A 21,985-nucleotide genomic window follows, 5' to 3' on the forward strand; every position below is an offset into this window, starting at 1 on the left:
GGACGGTCGTTAGATAGTCAATTCTTTGCCGTCTGCTAGTAGACGACAAAGATTATTTGCCATCAGCTGGCGGATGGCAATGAGGTGGGGCTGGTGGGCAGTTAGGGTTTAGGCCTCCACTGGATCCCACCCACCTCTTTTCCATCTGCTAGAGGACGGCAAAGAATATTCTTTGTCGTCCGCTAGCAGACGGCAAAGAAATGGCTAATGGCAACTAGGCTCTTTGTCGTCCTTTTTTTATAAGCAAACGGCAAAGGCCTTCTTTGTCGTCTGCTAGCACATGGAAAAGAGCTAACTGATGGCAAATTCTCTGTTTCCAGTAGTGAATGGAATAGTAACCAGCAAGGCCAAAAGGAACAGGTTCAATTGGCAGTAAGGAATAACCCAAGACATAAGTAGAGCCACCAAAGTATAGATCAAAGCCAAACCCAAAGATCAACTCAAATTAGCACTAACTCCATGATTAGGGGATCCCTTAATTAAGCTTAGGTTAGTTTTCAGATGAAATCCAACTAACCCGCTACTAAACAACTAACCCAGAGGTAGGGTTTGAATTAGAGATTTTCCTCAGGCAACCTAGTAGTGCTAGGACTATTGCATCATCGGATCAAGTAGTGCAACATCTGTTGTTAAGTAATGGTGAGAGCCTCGGGACACCATCATTAGCATGGCAAGATTAAGGAGCACCTGTTCTTATCAGTGAGAATAGGAGAGAAATAAAGAAAGTGAAGAGACCAGTGTAGCATCTGTTCAAATCAGATTTAAGAGAGGGAATTGGCAAGGAAAGATATAGTCCATAACCTACAAGAAGAAATTGGCCATTGATAGCACATTTACTAAACCTTTACTGTAAGCACGACACATACACCCACTTACACATGGGTACTATTCTATATATAGGTACACAAGCACAACACATGCACCTGGTATAGATAGGAGTGTCAGCATGCATCTAAATCATCTGAAATAGCTAAAGCAAAGAAAGAGTTATCACTACATGCAACCATCAGGACTATGTCATGTATAATATACAACTAAACAACCAATAGATGATGTACTAAACCATACAAGAAATTCCAATACATGGTATTTAGATAAAGACTAGTATATATCAAACACAGATACCGGCTTGGAAGAGAAACTACAATTTTATACCACTACAGGAGCAAATCATGAACTATATAGAGTAATTGCAGTAAAGAGATGAATCAGTATATGTTGATCAATAAGAGAGTTACATCTATATACAAATGAAGGACTATATCCTTTATAAGATAACAAAGAAACAGTAGCACTTACGAATATGAACAAATAGAACCATCAACCAACTAATAAAGAAACTAACATGTGTTATATGACAGTAACAATAACATCTATAAGACCAAGATAATTGCAATGATAGACCAACAGTAGCATAGAATTTCCTGTAATCAGTCCATAGACATGAACTAGAAATAGAATATGAACATGTAAAGTAGCAGTCTACCGATTTCGCCATACCCCATTTCCATCTTCTTTGAGACCAGGATTCCTTATTTAATTTCATCCATCTCTTAGTTTTTTCGAATCATTGAGTCCATCACTCAACATAGTCTAGCAGTTCAGTTCGACTCTATTTGAGAGACCTCACTTGCTTATTGCAATTCAGAATTGAATTGATTCTATCCTTGATGTATTTGCAATTCAATCCGAATCAATATAACCAAAAGTTTTTATCTCCCCCACCTCCCGAGGAGAAGTAGACTGAAGTCCACATTGACAAATCCATATTAAGACATAATGCAAGTTTGGGTGGCATTGCTACCCCGAAGGCCCCCGACCGGCCTAATCCTAGCCCCGTTGATCCGGAATCTAGGCCTTTAACTTTCATCAGACAACTTTTGACCAACGTACATTTCTACCTGATTGTGACAGGTCAGCTCATAGGAACATTTCAGAACAAGGTTTAGGCCCAACCCACCACCGGACCCCCCTCGTGTCGACCCGACGCGGCCATTTCCCCCTCCAAGTGCCGACGGCAACACCTTCCATGAAGGGGGTCACACTCCAGAGCCGCATGCTAGCTATTTGCACCTGACACCACACTTCCAAACATGTAAGAGGACCCAACGCAAGATTTGGTGGCATAGCTAGCCCCCGAAGGCCCCCGACAACACTCGTAGACACGCGTAGAACAATTCATAGTGGGGGAATTTTTTCACGTACTCCTGCATCTTTAAAAAATATAAGAAATTGCCACACATATTATATCACATGCGTATGCACTGTGTATAAATCTCATGAATTGATCACGCTCCGGGTGTTAAGGAATATTCATTGGTGTCCAAAACCACCATAAGATTCCCTTTGTGTCGACCCAACTTGGTCGTTTCCTCCCACCAAGTGTCGGCAGCATCGCCGTCCATGAAGGGGTCACACTTCGGAGCCGGTTGCTGGGTGTTTGCGCCTGTCAACACAATCCTTGAGACAATCTGATGGATGTAGATATAAAATTTGTCTCGTTTGGCCAAGGAATGAAAATATACAAAAAAATCAAACCAAAAGGGTGTTTTCTGTAAATCTGAAGCAAACATGATTTATGTTTGTTCAAATTTGAAACATAGTATAGCACAGAATACTTTCAAGATTCTGATAAAAAACCATATAAATTTTGTCAAAATCGATCCAAATATCAATTACATATGATTGTAACAAAGCATAAGGACCTCTATCAAAAGTACATGAGGTCACATTTCTAACATACTCAAAAACAAAAAAAATGGATATTCATAATCTATGGAAAATTCTACCCCAAATCGATGTATAATTTGTGTATGTTTAACTTTAGATAAGTCAGATTTAAATGAATCAAATTTTAACTTTAAAAGAATAACAATAATTTAAAATAAAAACAAATAATATCTATGCCTACGGCATGGGGGCTACCACGAGGCGCCATGTGGCGGGGCTATGCCTACAGCCTTGTCGTAGGCATAGATGGAAAACTATGCCTACAGCTTTTTGCCGTGGGCATAGCTCTGTCATGTGACAGCTCCTAGTAAAAAATAGATAATATCTATGCCGACAGCCCCTGTTAGGGCCGTCGGCATAGATTTGACGGTGTCAGCCCGCCGTCTGTCCTCGGGCCACCGGGGCCACCTCTATGTCGACGGCCTAGATTGATGTATGCCGACGGCCCTACTATGCCTACGGTTGTCGCGGGCATAGATGAAGGTATCCCGATGGCTTTTCTATGCCGACGGTTTCCCAAGACCATCGGCACAGTTTGAGCTATGCCGACGGCCCTGACAAAAGCCCGTCGGCATAAATAAGGCCGTAGGCATATAGGGTTATTCCGGTAGTGTTTCGGGAGATAGCTTTCTTTTTTTAATTTCATATTAATTCTATGTTCTAACTCATAGCTTCTGATTCAAATTATGTTATGAGTTAAAATTTGTTTACTCATATTTTTCTCATGGCTTAATTTTTCCATGCTCATATTATTTTTAACTGAAATAGCGATAAATTATTTTTCCGCTGTGTGATTGCATAGCTTCCCGGATGTATGTCACTGAAACCGTCAATGCTTTTTTAGGTGTGGGAGCTATACGAGAACGGCACCCCCCTGGACTTCGTGGACCCCAAGGTCTCGACATTCAACGGCGAGGAAGTGCTCTTGCTGATCCACGTCACGCTTATTTGCACCCAGTGGTTGCCCCACCGTTGGCCGTCCATGTCGAGGGTGGTGTCGATGCTCACGGGAGACGCTGACGTGGCCGGGGAGGAGATGATCAAGCCGAGCTACATCACGGAGTGGCAGGTCAAGGCCAGAAGCAGCAGCAGCTACACGGGCACGAGCATCAGTCTTTCGGCGGCGGCCCTGCTGCGGGCGGGGATGCCACGCCGGCGACCGGGAACCCGTCGCCAATGTTCACCTCCATCATCGATGAGGGCAGGTGAGGTGCGTGCGCACGCCAAGGAGTAGTTGTCATCTTCAAGTGGTAGCAACTACTAGTAGTAACTAGACGAATGCCCAGCGAGTTGCTGCGGATTTTGTATAAAATAAAAATTGCGCAATAAAATTTCGTTGAACTAATCAACCTAGCTAGTGTGTCGCATTTCTCCTGTAGCAAGATAATTCATTTAACCAACATTTGGAAAAAAAATGTGGATCTCGTTGTATAAGTCCAAAATGGAGCAAAACGAATTAAAACATGCATGCATGCCTCAATTTCCTTTCATGGAGCCACGATAGTGTGAGCTAGGCGCACATTTTATGAGTCAGTTACTAGTTACTGCATGCATATTTGCATGCATGCATTCAATTACTACGTGCGCTTGGTGGCGGCTCTCAACATGTATATCTAAGGGCTATTGTAGACTGATCTAATATATCTAATGGCTAAACTAATTTGGGTGATGTGGCACAAGGAGAAGGCAGAGAATTCCAAATAGTGTGGGCTAGCTACTTAAATATAGTAGATTGGCAGGGCGAAGGAGAGTATTTTTATTTTCTTCTGCCATGAACGCTAAGTTATTTTCCTGCTGTATGAATGCAGAAGATATCCTCGCACATGCTCTACATGTACAGCACAGGACAATTGGCTCCATTGTCATTGACTATAAAGTGATACTATGCACTGGGTGTCTTAATTAGTAGATCCTCCTATGGTTCTCTACATAGTGCATATCACATCTATTTATACATCAAAGCTGAAACACTTAGTCCAGCAATTCAAGCTTGTTGCCTGCTACCTTTTTCTTCAGATATTGTAGGCTCCGATAGTAAGCAGGGAAGAGGAAGAAAGAGAGAGCATAAGAGCATTAGGAATGGGAACATGGAGGAAAGCTTAACTCTTCTGTTTTCACCTCTAGTGTTGGAGGTGCAAATATTTAGTTGTGTGCTTTCCTGATGTCTCCCATTCCTATGGTTCTTGAGCACTTCTTCCTCTTCCCTTTCGCTTGCGCAATAGATTAACGCATAAACCATAAATATGTGCGCACATACTTAGATAACCTGAGATCTAGAAGGCTAGTCGAGAAGAGGAAGAAAAGAGAGCCTGAGAGCAGTGGGAATGGGAACATGGAGGAAACCCTAACTTGCTTTGTTTCCACCTCTAGTGGGAGGTGAGAATTCAGTTTGGTGTTTCCCGATGCCTCCTATTCCTATTGATCTCAAGCACTCCTTCCTTTTCTTTTTGTCTTGCCTGGTTGTTTTAGCGTAGAAATAAAATATAAGCGCACATATTTGATGTGAGATCTCAAAAGCGAGCTAGGAAGAGGAAGAACGAGAGGGCCTAAGAGCGGTGGGAATGAGAACATAGAGGAAAGCCCAACTAATTGGTTCTTCATCTCTTGTGTTGTGGTGGAAATTTGGTTTGATATTTCCCTATGCCTCTCATTCCTATCATTCTTATGCGCTCCTTCCTCTTCCTTTTTGTTTGCTAAATTGCTTTAGTAGAAAAAGGATATATATATATATATATATATATATATATATATATATATATATATATATATATATATATATATATATATATCTGTGTGTGTGTGTGTGTGTGTGTGTGTGTGTGTGTGTGTGTGTGTGTGTGTGTGTGTGTGTGTGTGTGTGTGCATATATTCATGTAAAATGAGATGTCCACCGCAAGACAGGCAGTGGAACAAAAGAGGGCCTAAGAGCGGTGAACATGGGAACATGAGAGAAGGCTAAAGACCTCAATTCCTCACTAACACTGGAAGATGCTTTGTTTTGAGTTTTCCTATTGCCTCCCATGCCTATTGTTCTTTGGTGCTCCTTCCTATTCCTTTTGGATCACACAACATAAAAAAGGATTCATAGTATTAAAAAGATTTCATTCAAGTTCATACACTCTGCATAGTTGGATTGTTATTTTCTGTCTTTGTTTCTTTGCCATGCCTTAATCCATTCATAAGATAAGATGTTGGCTTAACAGGCCAACTGGTCTACACTTGATAATTTGGTAGTTATGTTTCATATTTAATGTTCTACTACCACCATGAAACACACAAAGACATTTAATTTACCTTTCAAGTAGTACACATCGCTATATCTGAAAAAGGGCCAGTTAGTCGTAGAAACATGAACAAGCATAGTTTTAGAAAAGTTAAGATGAGCCACGCAACTTTAATACATAGAATAATGATGCAGATTCTTCGCTATTTCCCTTATGTTGAACTCACGATGTGGAGAAAATCAGATCAATGACCCATCAATGCTGACAAATGTAGCTAAGAGTCATAGCAACAATTAGAGTGAGAAAGATAGTAGTTAGCTCACAGGAGCATATGCATTGCAGATCTTTCTGGCATCCATCTTGTAAAATGATGTGAATAGGACAAACTGTTCCTAGAGACTTCACATGTGCACATAGCAAACTAATGAATATATATATATATATATATATGGTGGGTCTATTATGATAACACCCTTTAGAGTCTTATTCTGCACACCAAACGCCTTATTCTGCTAACAGTTCCGTGCTGCCTCGGACCGCGAAAACAAACTGCATCTGGATTACATCCCACCTTATCCATTTGAGCCCCACGGTCCTCCACACCACCCCGCGCCCCACCCACTCCCTCTCCTTCCACCTCCCCCCAACAACCACCTTCCACGACGGAGCACACCACCGGCGGGCGCGGCGCCCACCTTCTCCGGCGCGGTGCAGCCCACCCGAGCCGCCACCTCACCCTCCCACCTTCTTCGTAGCGGGGCGGCCCACCCACCCGAGCCGGCGCCCCATCCTCCCACCTTCTCCGGCCTGGCTATCCATCGACCACCACTCCACCTTCCTCGGCCAGATCCATGGCACCACCACCTTCCCCCAGCCCCGCCGCCCACCACCTCCGTCGTGCCGCAGCCCACACCACCTGCCCCACCTTTCCCCAAAGGCCGCCCCACCGCTCCCCATCGGTCGCCCCCAAATCCCACCCCTACCACCGGCTGCAGCACACACCACCTGCGCACAACTCATCGCCGCCCCAACCAAACGCTAGAACCCCGCCACCGGATTCGGTCGCCACGGCCCCGGGCACGGCCAACCGCACAAGATTCGGCCGCCGCCACCGCTGCCATGACGGCCTTCTGTGCAGGAGCACCTACGGCGTGAGGGCACACCGGGACCCGCCACGCCTTGCTCCATCACGCGGGAGACGCGAAGGAGTGGCTCCCCCTGAATCTCCTGCCAACCGCCGCGGCCCGCTGGAGATTGACGCAGCGGCATGGCCGGGGTTGGAGGAGATGGCACAGATCCAGTCATGCCGCCGGCAGGAGCCCCAGCGCATCCCGCGGCCATGGCGGGATCCCCACCGCGGGCATGCCCCTTCCGACCGCCCTCCCTGATGGCCGCCTCCCTAGTCCTTCTCCTCGTCCCCTCCGGTATTATTGGCATGGCGGGGCTCTCCGGCGGTCTGCTCCGGCCATTCTCTCCTTCTGGCCCTTGCTCCTTGTTCATCCCTTCCTTCTCTATTGTTCCTTCGACTGATTCCCAATGCCTCCTCTGTTTTGCAGGTTCGGAAGCACTCCCTGTGTCGACAACAAAAAGGTGAAACGATGATTTTTCTTGTTCAGATGCAGCTCACTTCGTCGACATCGTCCGGCGTCACTGGAGCAGTCCACACAGCAGGCGCAAGCGGCCGTCGTCGACTCATTATGTCATACACTTGCACGCGCCACCTCTTGCATCTTCCAAATTTGTTTGCAGGCGCCGGCGTGCTGGTTCTATTGCTGTTCAGAAAAGAATTTTTTTTAGATTTTGCTAGTGCACAACACTGCAGTTTGCTTGTGCTCACGGTGCGGTGCGGTTGGGCGACCAGTTACTATTTTTCTGTTGATTTCACAGATTTTCCAATACGTTGTAAGAAATGTTTAAAACAGTAGTTCATTGTACAAAAAATGTGGTGTAGTTTGGCTGTTGGCGCTACAAATCAGGATTTGCAAAAAAATATGGTTCGAACGGGCGGGCGGGCATGCAGCTCACCAGCCTCTGCCTCGCAGTTCGTTTGGCACTGGCTGGGTGAATGGAACTGGACCCAGAACCTAGGAATTTGATTCAATTTTTGTTTGAGAAGTTTTTATGTAAACTTGGAGGGTAAAATTTGTAACTATAAAAAAGAACATTGCAGTTCTCTCGACTCCACCGTGCAGTGCATTTGCACTTGTTTGAAAAGTCTGACGGTTTTCTTTTCAGAAGTTCATTTATTTAGATGCAATTTATTAGTCATGTCTAATGCAGCTCACTTGCCTTGACTATGGAGTGCGCACGTGTTTCTATAAAACAAAAATATTTAGATGTAGTTTATTAGTCATGTCTAATGCAGCTCACTTGCCTTGACTATGGAGTACACACGTTTTTCTATAAAACAAAAATAGAGAAAGACAACAGGAGAACTATGTACTTCACTTTAACTTCGTGCTTCACTGTGCTTCACTTCAATTATTCGTGAAGTGAGCTACACTCATCCCGCCCTGTGTTTCAGGAAGGCCTAAAAAATGTAAAATGCATCGGGAGTTGTCTGTGGTTCAAATACACTCGGCCTCGTAGTTTAGATGAAATTACAAAATGAAAAGTTAGCAAAAATTGTGATAATACAGTTCCTTTTGTAGACATTGCAGTGCGGTTTTCAGTCTGATGCAGTGCGGGTTTTTTTTCCGAAGCGGTGCGTTCTTCTGTTTGATGCAGTACACTGGTCGATTCCGGGGTCGCAAAAAACAGAGTGTCCGCATTTTGGTAAATTCAAAAAAGCTTTTAAACCATAAGGAATTAGAGAGCGTGTTCTACATGAAAAAGTTGCGCCTCGTCAATATCTTTCCAACGGCGTATAATTCGAATCATTTCGACCAGCGGTTTGCAAAAATTTCACGAAAAACGGCCGCTGCCTCCCGTCGTCAGCCGCACTATTTTCAAAATTAACTTAAAACCGTAAGGAATCTCAAAACCATTCCTACATATAAAAGTTGCGCCTTGTCCATATCTTTCCAATGACGTATCATACGCCTCGTTTCGACAAACGGTTCAAAAACTAGAGCAAAAACAGTATCAAAAATTTGAAAAAAAAAATGAAAAACAGAATTAGGCGATTTAGTAAATTTGAAACTGCTCTTAAACTGTAACGAATTAGAGAAAGATTTATATATGGGAAAGATGTGCCTCAACGATATCTATCCAACGGTGTATCATTTGCTTCATTCCGACAAGCGGTTTAGAAAAAAAAACGCGAAAAAACGCTCGCTGCCACTCGTCATCCGCCGCACCATTTTCAAAACTGCTCTTAAACCGTGTGGAATCTCGAAAAGTGTTCAACATATCGAAGTTGCACCTAATCCATAGCTTTTCAACGGTATATTACAAGCCTCATTCCGATAAACGGTTAAAAAACTAGAGCGAAAACAGTACAAAAAAACACCGCGTGCAGTTTTTTTCGACACGAAGTTCACTAGTCTCTATTGCAGTGCTCGTCGTCAAAATGATGCAGTGTGCTTCTATTGAGCGTGCAGTGTCAAAGTGGTGTGCAGAATAGTTATTCTGCTAATATTAGCAGAATAATTATTCTGCACACCACTTCTGCACTGCACGCTGAACGCAAGTGCACTGCATCTTCTTGACGACGAGCACTGTAATATAGACTAGTGAACTTTGCGTCGGAAAAAAACTGCACGCAGTGTTTTCTCGGTACTGTTTTCGCTCTAATTTTTTGATTGTTTATCGGAACGGGGCGTATAATATACCCTTGAAAAGCTATGGATTAGGCGCAACTTCGCTATGTTGAATACTTTTCGAGATTCCACACGGTTTAAGAGCAGTTTCAAAAACGGCATGACGGATGACGAGTGGCGGCGAACATATTTTCGTGATTTTTTCTAAACCGCTTGTCGGAATGTAGCAAATGATACGTCGTTGGATAGATATCGTCGAGGCGCATCTTTTCCATATATAAATATTTCTCTAATTCGTTACGGTTTAAGAGCAGTTTCAAATTTACTAAATCGCGGAATTCTGTTTTTCAAAAAATTTGAAATTTTCGGTACTGTTTTCACTCCAGTTTTTGAACCGTTTGTCGAAACAAGGCGTGTGATACGCGGTTGGAAAGCTACGAACGAGGCGCAACTTTTATATGTTGAAATATTTTTGAAATTCCTTACGGTTTTAAGTTAATTTTGAAAATCGTGTGGCGGACAACGAGAGGGAGCGGCCATTTTTCTTGAAATTTTTACAAACCGTTGGTTGAAATGATTCAAATTATATGCCGATGGAAAGATGTCATCGAGGCGCAAATTTTTCATGTAGAACACTTGCTAATCCGTTGTGGTTTAAGAGCAATTTTGATTTTAATGAAATGTGGACACTCTGTTTTTTTGTTACACCAAAATCGACGAAGAAAGTGCATCGGACAGATGAGCGCACTGCTTCAGACAGAAACTGCACTGCATCAGACAGTCAAGTGGACTTCATAATTTCTTTTGTCAGACGTAAATTTTTCTCAGCGAGTTTTTGACATGTTTTTTTAACATTTTTTATGACAGGGAGTGGACCGCAGAGGACAAGGGAAGTGAACCACATTATTTTTTGTTGTTGTTGTTTTGCTATTTTTTCGCACTTCCACGCTGTGTGCAAGTGAACCTCATCACTCTCAAAAGTGAACCACATCCGAGAACCGCATGAGGAGAGTGTAATTCACAATTGAGGGAAGTGGACCACGTCACAAATTAAAGTTAACCACATGAGACGAGGTGGAGCGGACTTCAAAATTACAATTGCATACAACCGTACATCCTATATCACATGAAACATGCTTTTGGACTACTCAAATAGGAACAACGAATTGCAAAAACAAAATCCACATCCACGAACAACATGTTCGCGCCAGGGAACTCCATGCCTCATCGCCCACATCTTCCCAGCATCGCACTGTACCAATCCCAGAAGACAACCGCACCACACAAGCAAAACAAAGCAAAATGTACAGTAAAAATGAAACTACATGGGTGATTGGGAGCACACTAAACACCCAAAACCTCTAAACCTCGCTGGGAGCACCTAGTCAGTTGCACGGTCGAGGCATAAAAATACACCAAACTTCACGGGCCGGCCAACTGCATTTTGTTTTTCGCTGTTTAATTGAACGAATTGTCGCACCAGACTGTAAATGGTGTGGAAAGAGCTGCTGAACTGCACCATGCATGGTGCAAACCGAGACACACAGCCCTCCAAATCGGAAGAAAAAAAGACAAAAGAACCGCAAGCTCGGCTGGCCGGCAGTCTCCTGCACCCACCCAGTGACGAACTGTACGCTCACGCAAGCAGACTGCAGGCCGCGACATGCCGAGCTGCAACCTTAGCCGCGACGAGCTGCACGATGAGCCAAAATGAGCTGCACGCCACGCGCTCACGCAAGCAGACTGCAGGCCGCGGCATGCCGAGCTGCAACCTTAGCCGCGATGAGCTGCACGATGAGCCAAAATGAGCTGCACGCCACGCGCCGAGCTGCACGCCACGCGCTCACACAAGCAGAGGTCGCAGCATGCCGAGCTGCAACCTTAGCCGCGATGAGCTGCATGGTGAGCCAAAATGAGCTGCACGCCACTCTCCCCGGCGTCTTCATCCTGGGGAGTTCGCGGTCGTCGTGCGTAGGTGCAGCCATCGGGCTGCACCAACGCGAGTGTCGTACTGCACGCCACGCTCCCCGGCGTCTTCATCCTAGGGACTTTGCGGTCGTCGTTCGTAGGTGCAGCCATCGGGCTGCACCAACGCGAGTGTCGTACTGCACACCGTCGCGGGGCGGAGGGGGGTGGGGTGCGCCGCTGATGAGTGGATCAGATGCGGGACGGGCTTGGGGTGGTGCTGCAATTTTTGGGAAGAACTCGTGGTGCCGTGGAAGGAGGTAGGTAGGGGAGGGAAGCACCTGCCCGCTGTGCGGCAGCCTCGGCTTCCCGCCCGCCGCCCCGCCTCCGCCGTGCGAGCTCCCCTGCTCAAGGTAGCGTTGAACAGGGAGCCGCCGGATCCAATCGGGGGAGGATGGTGAGCCTGGGGGATGAAGAGAGGAGTGGGTGGGTAGCGTGACGGGGCTCAGAGGCCTCGGCGGCGCGGAATGGCGGCTTGGTGTGGGCTGGATCCGGGCGGGCGGCACTGGGAGTTGGCCGGGGCGGTCGGCTGGGGCGGTCGACGCCAGTAGTGGCTGGGGCATGCGGAGCAAAGATGATGGGGAGAGGAAGAAGGTGGGAGGAGTGGGGATGATGGTGGATCCGGCCGTGGTGACGCGGATCTGGCCAGGATGAGGCGGATGCGGCTGCCGGCGGCGTGGTAGGTGAGGTGGAGGGTTGTGCCGTGGGGCGCCGCGGCTGGAAAACGACATGGGAGGTGGGGGGAAAGGTGTGCGTGCAGTTCTGTTCGGTACAGGCATTGGTTCGGTTTAGGTGGGCGGTGCCGTGATTAAGTGTTATCAGAATAAGCGATTCGGTGTGCAGAATGGGTGTTATCATAATAGACCCACCCTATATATATGCAGGCAGACTAGCAAGAAACAACCACTTCGACAATTCTAAAATCCGCGGATATGGCGAGTCCCACATCACACAACAACTCATCCTCCAAGGTCGAGTAGCTGACCATCCTGCGTACTCTAAAAAACGACATAGCATTTGAAAAAAAGCTCAATGGCATTTGACCGAACACCCGTCGGGCATGGTGTCTGTCATGGAGGTCGTTGACAGGGGGCGGAGTGTACCTAGGTACAAACGGCTCTAAGGTGGAAAGCTCCGTCGTAACGGTGAGCTGGCGTGTTGGTGCTGATTGCCTCTGTGGCAGCCGTAGACGTACAATTTTGGCGGCGGAGGTGGAGGGTGTGGATGCAAAGCAAGGGGGAGAAGGGGCGGAGTGGAATGAAATGGGACCGGGAGGGGGGTTGCGTGGCCCGGGGGTGTAGGCGTCCTACGTTTCAGGTGTCCGGACTCCTACAAACCTCCCTCCACTTTGTCTCCAATTTGCGGGAGAAATCATGTCCGGACCGCCTCGTGGACCGATACAGGCCCGCATTTGATGGCTTCCTCGGCCCAGACGGATACGTGCGGTTTACGGGTCCGTCTTGAAGATGCCCTTAGAGGGGTTTTAATTTATCCAATTTCATATTATTTTTATCTAGTAAATTCTTACTGCTACATATTTTGACTCTATAAATGCTCAAGCTTCTGAAAAAGGCTGATACGCATATTATGCACTAGTTTTGGATATGGGTAGTAGAGGTAAGCAAAAGATATCCTTAGACATGTGCCCTTAATTAAGAGTAGAGTAGGACGGCCGGAGATTCTGTGGCCCCAATATCATTGACTGTAGTAAGGTGCCCCATGCACCGAGTGCCTTTATTGCTCAATCCTCTAAGGTTCTGCCTATGATATACCACCCATTATTTATACCTCAAAGCTGAAACACTTTGTCCAGTAATTCAAGCTTGCTCTTTGAAAGCTTTTGCGTCGTTAGATTTGTAGGGACCGTGAATAAGCTAGTAAGAGGAAGAGAGAGAGAGCTCAAGAGCCATAGGATGGGAACATGGAGAAAAACCCTCCTTGTTTGTTTGTATGCACCTCTAGGACGTGTTTTGTAGCCCGCATATAGGCCAACCAGGCCCGTGCGGGAAGAAAATAGACGGTTTGATTGTTTGCGTTCACTGTTGGGCCTGCATCACACGGAACTTAAAGCAGCTCCCAGTCAGGCCTGCTAGGAACTGCCGAATCGGTAGTTTCCAGCCAGCCAGCTAAGTTGAGCCACATCGAGCGCACATGGTGGCCCCCCTTGCACAAAAGTATGCTAGTGCGATGCGAGTAGTATACAGCTTGTACGTGTTATGTTATCCTACCTCTAGTAAGCTTCTCTCTGATCTCCTTTCTTCCCCGTCCCTTCTGATCTACACAAAGGTGCTTTGATTCGAGATAAGCTCTACACGGAAAAGATGCACATTGATGTTATGGGTTCCAAGTTCCATTCAGGCGCGAAAGGTTCATAGTTTCGTCGACAGTAAATGCTCAATTTCGTGTTCATGTTGGAGCTATTTTGGATGAATTTTGTCAAATTCTTCGCGCACGGTCGATCGTTTGAAATTTCCTTTGACCAGTAGCTTCATCTCGCAGTTCCATATGACTTTTGTGTTGCATATTTTCTATTTCGACGATCGTAGACGAGTAGATCTACATCTTCCTCATGAACTGTGTGATATATTTTAATGACACTCCTTAATCTCCTTCATCCCTTCTAATCCTCCTCTCAGCCTCCTCTCTTGCGTCCTACTACACTGGCACCACCGCTGGGCACGGGAGCGCCGGGCGGGGCGCTGCAGCTGCCATATCACCGCTGGCCTCGTCGCGCTTGTGCTGATGCTGCCTGGGCTTCTTGGCTCGCTGCAGGTGTCGAACTACCTGATGACCATGGTCGGGCACGGAACTTAGGTGGAGCTGTACTTCTACAATGGCAGCTGCCGCTCCGCGTTCGCCTTCTTCATCGGTGTTTTCCTACTGCTGGTCGTCGCCATGTTTGTCCTGCACGCCTACATGTTGCCTCATCACTCTTCTATTTGTCCCTCCACGCAGACTTCCTCTTAGGCAACAATGCAAGCAAACACGTCGCTGGTGTTGGAGGTGCAAATATTTGGCATGGATCCTTTTCTGATGCTTCCCATTCCCACCGTTTTGTGCACTCATTCCTCTTTTCTTTTGGCTTATGCAATAGCTCTGATGAAGAAACCATAGACATGTATCCACATATTTGGATAACATGAAACCTCGAAGGCGAGCCTGTAAAAGAAAGAATAGATGGTCTTAGAGTAGTGGGAACGAGAACATGAAGGAAAGCCTGACTTGCTTGGTTTTCACCTTTAATGTTGGAGGTAAGAACTTAGTTTGGTGCAATTTGTAACCAAGTGGCCTAAAAAAGTGGTGTTTTTTTTTATTTCTTAATAGCAATGGTAATGTACAACCCTGACCCCAAATGTAATGTTGTTGTTTTTTAGTTTTCTCTCCAAGGACGGATGCATCTGTGCATGGCGCCATGGCATCAGATTTCTTGTGCGCCAGTGCGTTATTCGGATCCTAGCCCATGTGCCGATTGCTCCGTGAGAGAGGCGAGGCCACCAGGTGACCGTCGCGGGACGGCTGGCTCTAGGAAGAGAACCAGTGTCCACCGCGACCGCAAAACGAGAGCAGCGCTGCGCGTTTCGGTGGCTCCACTGCCGTGCCGCGTATCCAAGGTTGACTGGCTAAGTTCATTTCAAAAAATAAATAAAAAGGTTGCCTGGTTCGCGGATTATCACAATCACATGACATGCAACAAGACGGTTAGTAGCCAGGCCAGCATATATACGTGTGTGAATGGCTGTTTATGGGTTTTCATAAGCACCACCCACCATGGTGTACAGTATACTAATCTGAATACCAAGATGCATCAAATACTCGACATGGAAGTGAGGAAGATGGTATTGAAGAATGCAGCAATCAACAACTGAAGGCAGGGAATATCGGCACTTTCAGCACAAATTTTTCCTGAAAGCGAGATCGAGTTTAATTTTTCCCGCCAAAAAGAAAGAAAAAAGAGATCGAGTTTAATTTCTCCGAGACTCCAAAACCGCTATACAACGCTGTACAACAAACATCATCGTTTCCTAGCACTCCAAATGTGAAGTGGCGAACAAGAGTGCATCACTTGGCACCTTTCCTCAACAGAGCTACTGTACTATTCTGGAGGAAGCTGTACACACTCTACTGTCCGAAATGTTCAGAGAAACGAAGGTAAACCGCCAGTCGTGGTCAAGCCATCACTCTACAGTAAAATTGTGGACGCATTGACACTAGTGTCCCAGGGGAAGCTGTACTTCTGTCCAATTCAGCATCAAACTCCGCTGTCAGCCGTGCTCTGGAACCAACTGATAGGAGGTCAGAGGTCAGAAACAGTAAGCAAAATAATACTACAAGTCAGTATGCTCTGGAGGTGGTCCACAGAAGATTATCACTGATACATTGTCATGTAACACTATTTTCCTAAGACCCAATATCATACAGCACAATGGCCACTCATAGCATATGCACACATGTGAAGACGACATAAACAGGACACTATTTCATAAACAGCTTGGCATTTCAGATTCTGCAGAACAACCAGCATATAAATCATGATACTACAAGATGATGGAATAAGCTTCTGCAAGTTCAGATCATCATGGTTGAGTACATCAGGAAACCAGGTACAGGAACAGAACTGTTTGTCATTTTATACAGAGTGTTTTAACATGTCAGTTGCTTTTGTATCAGTATATAGCGTAAGCTATTTAGCATTTTATTTACGTCTGTACTGGCAGCAAACTTTAAATTACTACAGGCAGCAGAAAAACTGAATATGCACTGCCACTGACAGCACATGATTCGAACCCAGACACACGACAAGGTATCGAATGGGATGATTGAACACGGAAAACTGAAACACTTAACATTTGCTGATTTTATCTGGTGGATTCATTTAATAAACCGAGGACCACAGCAAGAAATCAACTAATTCAACGAGTGACCAGCCCTTTATACTAGCGTATTTAACCAATCAAATAGATTAACACAGCAAACTGACAAACACAATATATCAGACGAATAATATGCATTATTGATCCTAATTTGAAAATTTCTTTCATAATTCAAAAATAGATACGAGTGACCAGCCCTTTAAACTAGCGTATTTAACCAATCAAATAGATTAACACAGCAAACTGACAAACACAATATATCAGACGAATAATATGCATTATTGATCCTAATTTGAAAATTTCTTTCATAATTCAAAAATAGATACGAGTGACCAGCCCTTTAAACTAGCGTATTTAACCAATCAAATAGATTAACACAGCAAACTGACAAACACAATATATCAGACGAATAATATGCATTATTGATCCTAATTTGCAAATTTCTCTGTCATAATTCAAAAACACATACGAGTGACCAGCCCTTTAAACTAGCGCATTTAACCAATCAAATAGATTAACACAGCAAACTGACAAACACAATATATCAGACGAATAATATGCATTATTGATCCTAATTTGCAAATTTCTCTGTTATTTACTCAGTTCCATTGATTTGTCACGTGAGCAGTGTGGCAAATGTATCTAAAGAGAAAAGGCTGAGTTCCATCTTCCAACAGCAGAACAAAACTTCAAAGTACTGCTAATCGAGAGTGCAAGTCTCACCTGAGGTGTAAAGTCAAGAACTATCATTTGGTGGGGCCTGGGACTAAAGTTGCATTGCTGTCAGTTGAACTCGTAGATACAACATGTTGTCAACAAACAATGGACTTGCTTCAGCAGCGAACTGATCCCAGGACATGTTAAACACATTTGGGAATCCCGCTGGTAGATGGTTTTCACTTGTGAAGGTATTGGCTTGTCTGCGGTTAAACACAAAGTTACCTGCAGGTCTGGTTCTCGTTGCAAATTCATACTCAATGGTTATTGGCAGAGATATTTCCTTTTCAACTCCCAAGTATAGTCCAAAACTGTGAATCCCTAGTTGAGCATTAAGATTGCATGCCACAAGGAGGAAAAACGAGTGTCCTGCAAAGTGGAATGGTTGAGACCTGATATGTCCAGACGGAAAAAGACCGGTGCATTCTTCGGACTTGAGATCCATGTAGGCAATACGTTGCTTGTGGGGCCGCTCAAAGCCAATCGTCTTCACAGGTCTTAACTTGTATGTCCTCTCCAAGAATCTGCAATGGAAGTATGATGTAGCAGGAAGAGCTCTGTGTGCAGAACTGTACTTGTATAGCAGGGCAGAGATCACAATGCGTGCAGAATGAAGAGTGCCCAAATCCTAGCAAGACAAAAGTGACAGAAGTTTCCCACAACTCATCTGGTTCAAACGTATTAATGGCACTAAAGATTTGATCAAGATCCTATGCCTTTCTGCAGATTCTGGATACTTTGCATGAGCCCATTTCAGCAGGAAATCCCAGACGAAGTCCTCCTCCAACACCTCCAAATTATTGCTCGAGAATATAGCTCTGATCCCTGAGAGAGGCATATCCAAAACCTCAGCTTCAGACCTGAAACAGGACCAAATCAAACATTCAGCTAATATACAAATGCAGCAATGCCCAAATTTATCAAGACTGAAGTCATTCACATATGAAGATTTCTGTACTTGTCAGCCAAAAATTCCTGAGCTGCTATCTTCACAGGCTGAAGAGCGTTTGATATCGAGACCGAGTGATTGTAATCAAGGTACAAGAGAGCTAACTCCTTTGTCATCGGCAGACTAATCAACAGCTGGCTGCAATAGCTCATGCAGTGGACAACTTCAAATTTATCAGCAACGCGCATCACTTTCAGAAGCAGAACAGGATCGCTTGTCTTAAACATTCCACTGTAAATAAAGTGCAGCAGCTCTGGCAGGGCTTCGTCCTCTGTCCCAAATGAAGTGAAAATATAAGTGCTATGAATTAACAACAGTTCAGTTCAGAAATACACAAATCGCACAGCCAACTGTGTTAGAATTAATCCTGTTGTGTGTACACTAGTATGACCATGAAAAAGAAAACATATGCATCATATAATTTGTCACCAAAAATCCAAATCATTCAACTTGAGCAGCAACTGCATCCGTTAATTTATCTAGCATCCATACAGATACACTGCATAAATGTCTCAACAGGCTTGCAGTACTAATTTAGACAAAAAGAATGAGAAGAAATACATCCAAGCACAGATAGAACACTTCACCTTAGTTTACTACTTTAGAATCTAACCAAGTTGCTAGCAGCTCGTGGTTAGAGCACACACTTTAGGGTGAAAATCAGCTTTCACAATATTCAGACATTCGATGTTATCACAAATTCACATGAAAATACTGAGGGTCCTTTCCTCTAATTTCTTCCTAACAACTTTGGCATTTTACCTCCTCATCACCTAGACTCTAATCTAATACAACGTTTCCACAAGGAACAATATGGAGGGGCCTTTCCTCTAATTTCTTCCTGAAATTTGGCACTTTACCACCTCATCACATAGCTTCTGATCTAATACAACTTTATCACATGGAATACATCCACAGTTCATAATTTATAGCAATGAATTACGAGTACACTTGGCAATTGAGTTTCAGTTGAAGTGCCTTGGAATATCTTAATTATCTACCTCATAAAAGCTAACCTGTACAGTGAAATTAAGTAGCTGTAGGAGTACTATATCAACTATCTGCTGCTGCAATACAGAACAGGCCTATAGCTAAATATGACCATCGCATCACTGATAACATAGACATGATCAAACAGCATACAGTAACAAACTCCGCTGATTCATGTACTTTTCATCACTAGACAGTTTTTTAAAGTTAGTGCAGCAGAGATTTCATTTTTAGGCTTTCTGATACCATGTGATGCTTGCACAATGAGGGGAAAAGGATTTCCTCCCAATTGGATTAAACGGGTTATGAAATATGTCCAGGGAGAGCAAGTATGCATTAAAGACATTTTACATGAGAAAAAGTGAGGATGCTCAAGATGAGTTGAGTTGACAAATTACCATAGTCCGCAATCCTCAGTGTTATTTCCTTCAGTTTCGACTCTTGCATTCCGTTCGTGAAGAGCTAAAAAGCATCAAGTGAAGATCAGCAGGCTGACTATTCAAGATGGATTTCAGAAGGTCTGACAATTACCTAGTAGAAGTAGGGGCTTTTCGAAGCAAGTAACAAGGAGCTAACATGAATATGCTTTACTCTTAGACAGGGTGTATCAGTGGCATCACCTACAAAATAGTGAAATACCAAGATCAGAGAGACAAAAAAGATCATTCTTGCTGATAAAATCATTTTAGTGTTTGTGAGAAATCGATATATAAATATAACAGAAAAGCTACAAGCTTAAAGCCATCACTAAAAGGAATGGTTGAACTTGCAGCTGTTTGTGACAAACTGATATATACAATAGAAAGGCTAAAAGCTCAAAGTTGTCACTATAGAGAACGGTTTAAATTGCAGCTGATGGTGAAAAATTGATATATACAACAGAAAGATTAAAAGTTTAAAACCATCACTAAAAGGAACGGTTGAAGTTGCAGCTGTCGTACCATGTTCAGGACTGATGGATAGAGCATTTACGTCTGTTGATCCAAACTCAGCTTCAGAGCTGTGAGGTACAGATTCTGCACATGGAAATGACAAAAGAAAAGTTGTTTCGTCAGGAATCACAGTGGCTACATAGATTTAACTAAACACATCAGATGATTACATAGATTTAATCTTTTACATGTTACTATGAGAACCTCTGAGACAAGATTTTTATCAAAACCCCAAAAGACTACTTCCCCTAGACATGATTCATGATTCAGAAATTAAATGCATAACCAAATGACATGGTAAAACATTACAGTACGACGATCAACTCAAACAGGATGATGAAACAAATATGAGCACGCCAGGGACAAAATGATATTTTGTCACAAGTGATGAACCTCAAACAAAAGGACCAAAACACCTAAATAGTTGCATTAGTTGAGTTGTTAAGGGGAGTTCATTTTGTTCTCTCTCCAGAGGTTAATTGCGTACACTTATATCAGTGAGTTGTCAAACAAAACAATCAATTCAAACAAATGAATGGTGGCCATCTCTGGTGATCGCAAAATCATGTATACAGTGGCCGTCTGTTACTCCCTAGTCCCTACTGCTATTGATCACTCGCTGCTTTCCCCTGTCTGGGTTTTACTAATCAGACATGGTGACAAAATGAATCCTGGACACAAAATTTCTCCACTGTACCAATCTTTTTCAATATATATGGTCAATCTTTGGGTCTGAAATGTATGATAAACTAACTCGATATAGTAAGAAAGGCCACAAAGCTGGATTCTCATGCCAATCTACTGATGGTGCCATCATTCAATACGACATATGGTTTTTTCCCTTTTACAGCAGGAGTGTCTCTACTTTCTAGTAACAATCAAGAATGGCCACAAGTAGTACCTATCAACTTCCCTCACAGAAAGAAAACAATCCCTAGTCCACGATAATGCAGAGTACATATCAAAGGGGTTCGAACCTTGGGAGTGCTTGAATATTCGAGTTACTAGCGGACTTTTGGTATCCCAATTCCCAAACCCGAACAGTTGTGTTCTTTGAGAACAAAGAAGAATTGCACAGGTGAAGGCGATGGAGGAGAGGGGAGAGGGGAGCACACACTACATACCGTCGTCTTGTCTGCGGCGCTTGCGAGGTCGCACCGACTCGGCCGAGGTACCTCCCAAGCCGGGCCCCGTCTCGAATATGCTACGCGGCGAGTCGCAGGGCGATCCTTCGCCGACGAACCGCGCCTCGGAATCCTCGGCCGGGATTTCAAGTCGCAGAATTCGATCGGAAAACGCCGCATAATTGAGGGCGAATTCGAAACTCGATGACGCAGCCACTGGCGCCAACCCCGGCGGCCTCTCCTCCCCGCCGGCCATAGCCTCCGCCGGCTCCTCCGGTGGTAAACCCTAGTTTCTCCGAGCGATTTGGGGGAGGGGGAGGGGGCGGGTGTGGTGGTAGATACGGCCGTTACGGATTTTCAGTTCTCGAGGAGGCGCGTCGTCGCGTTTTGGAGGCAAAATTGACACGACGAAATCAAATCACAGAATGAACTGTCCGTGAAACTATTTCACGCGATTGACCTTTTTGTGTGACGCCCGACACGAAGGAGTCACACTATACTGTGCAATGTCTCACAGATAGGCGCTACACGTCTGGCCAGCGATTTTGGGGGAGGAGGGCGGGTGCCGTGGTAGATACGGTCATTACGGATTTTCAGTTCCTGAGGAGGCGCGTCGTCGCGTTTTGGAGAAGTCCAAGTCGGCGGCCTGTGATGGGCCGACTGCAGGTGTTTGATTGTTAGATTGGGCTTTGATCGAGCGACTCCAAAGTGCCGATCATTTTGTCCGCTCTGGTTCGTTTGGATGAAACGGACACAAAAAACAATCCAACTCGCCAACCCAG

General features: G+C 44.7%; 1 long non-coding RNA gene across 2 annotated transcripts; it reads right to left on the minus strand.

The window, feature by feature from the left end:
• Positions 1–15,440: 15,440 nt before the first annotated feature.
• On the minus strand, positions 15,441–21,601 carry LOC123046427 (uncharacterized). Of its 2 annotated transcripts, none has more exons than XR_006422306.1 (7): positions 21,204–21,599; positions 20,089–20,163; positions 19,679–19,767; positions 19,546–19,609; positions 18,167–18,428; positions 17,215–18,068; positions 15,441–15,903 (listed from the first exon to the last, which is right to left on the minus strand). It is a non-coding gene; the product is annotated as an uncharacterized lncRNA (long non-coding RNA). The 2 variants fall into 2 exon arrangements; XR_006422307.1 differs by having other exon boundaries at positions 15,452–15,893; positions 21,204–21,601.
• Between the last annotated feature and the right edge of the window lie 384 nt (positions 21,602–21,985).

The sequence above is a fragment of the Triticum aestivum genome, chromosome 2B, assembly GCF_018294505.1.
Source record: "Triticum aestivum cultivar Chinese Spring chromosome 2B, IWGSC CS RefSeq v2.1, whole genome shotgun sequence".
NCBI classification, from domain to species: Eukaryota; Viridiplantae; Streptophyta; class Magnoliopsida; order Poales; family Poaceae; genus Triticum; species Triticum aestivum.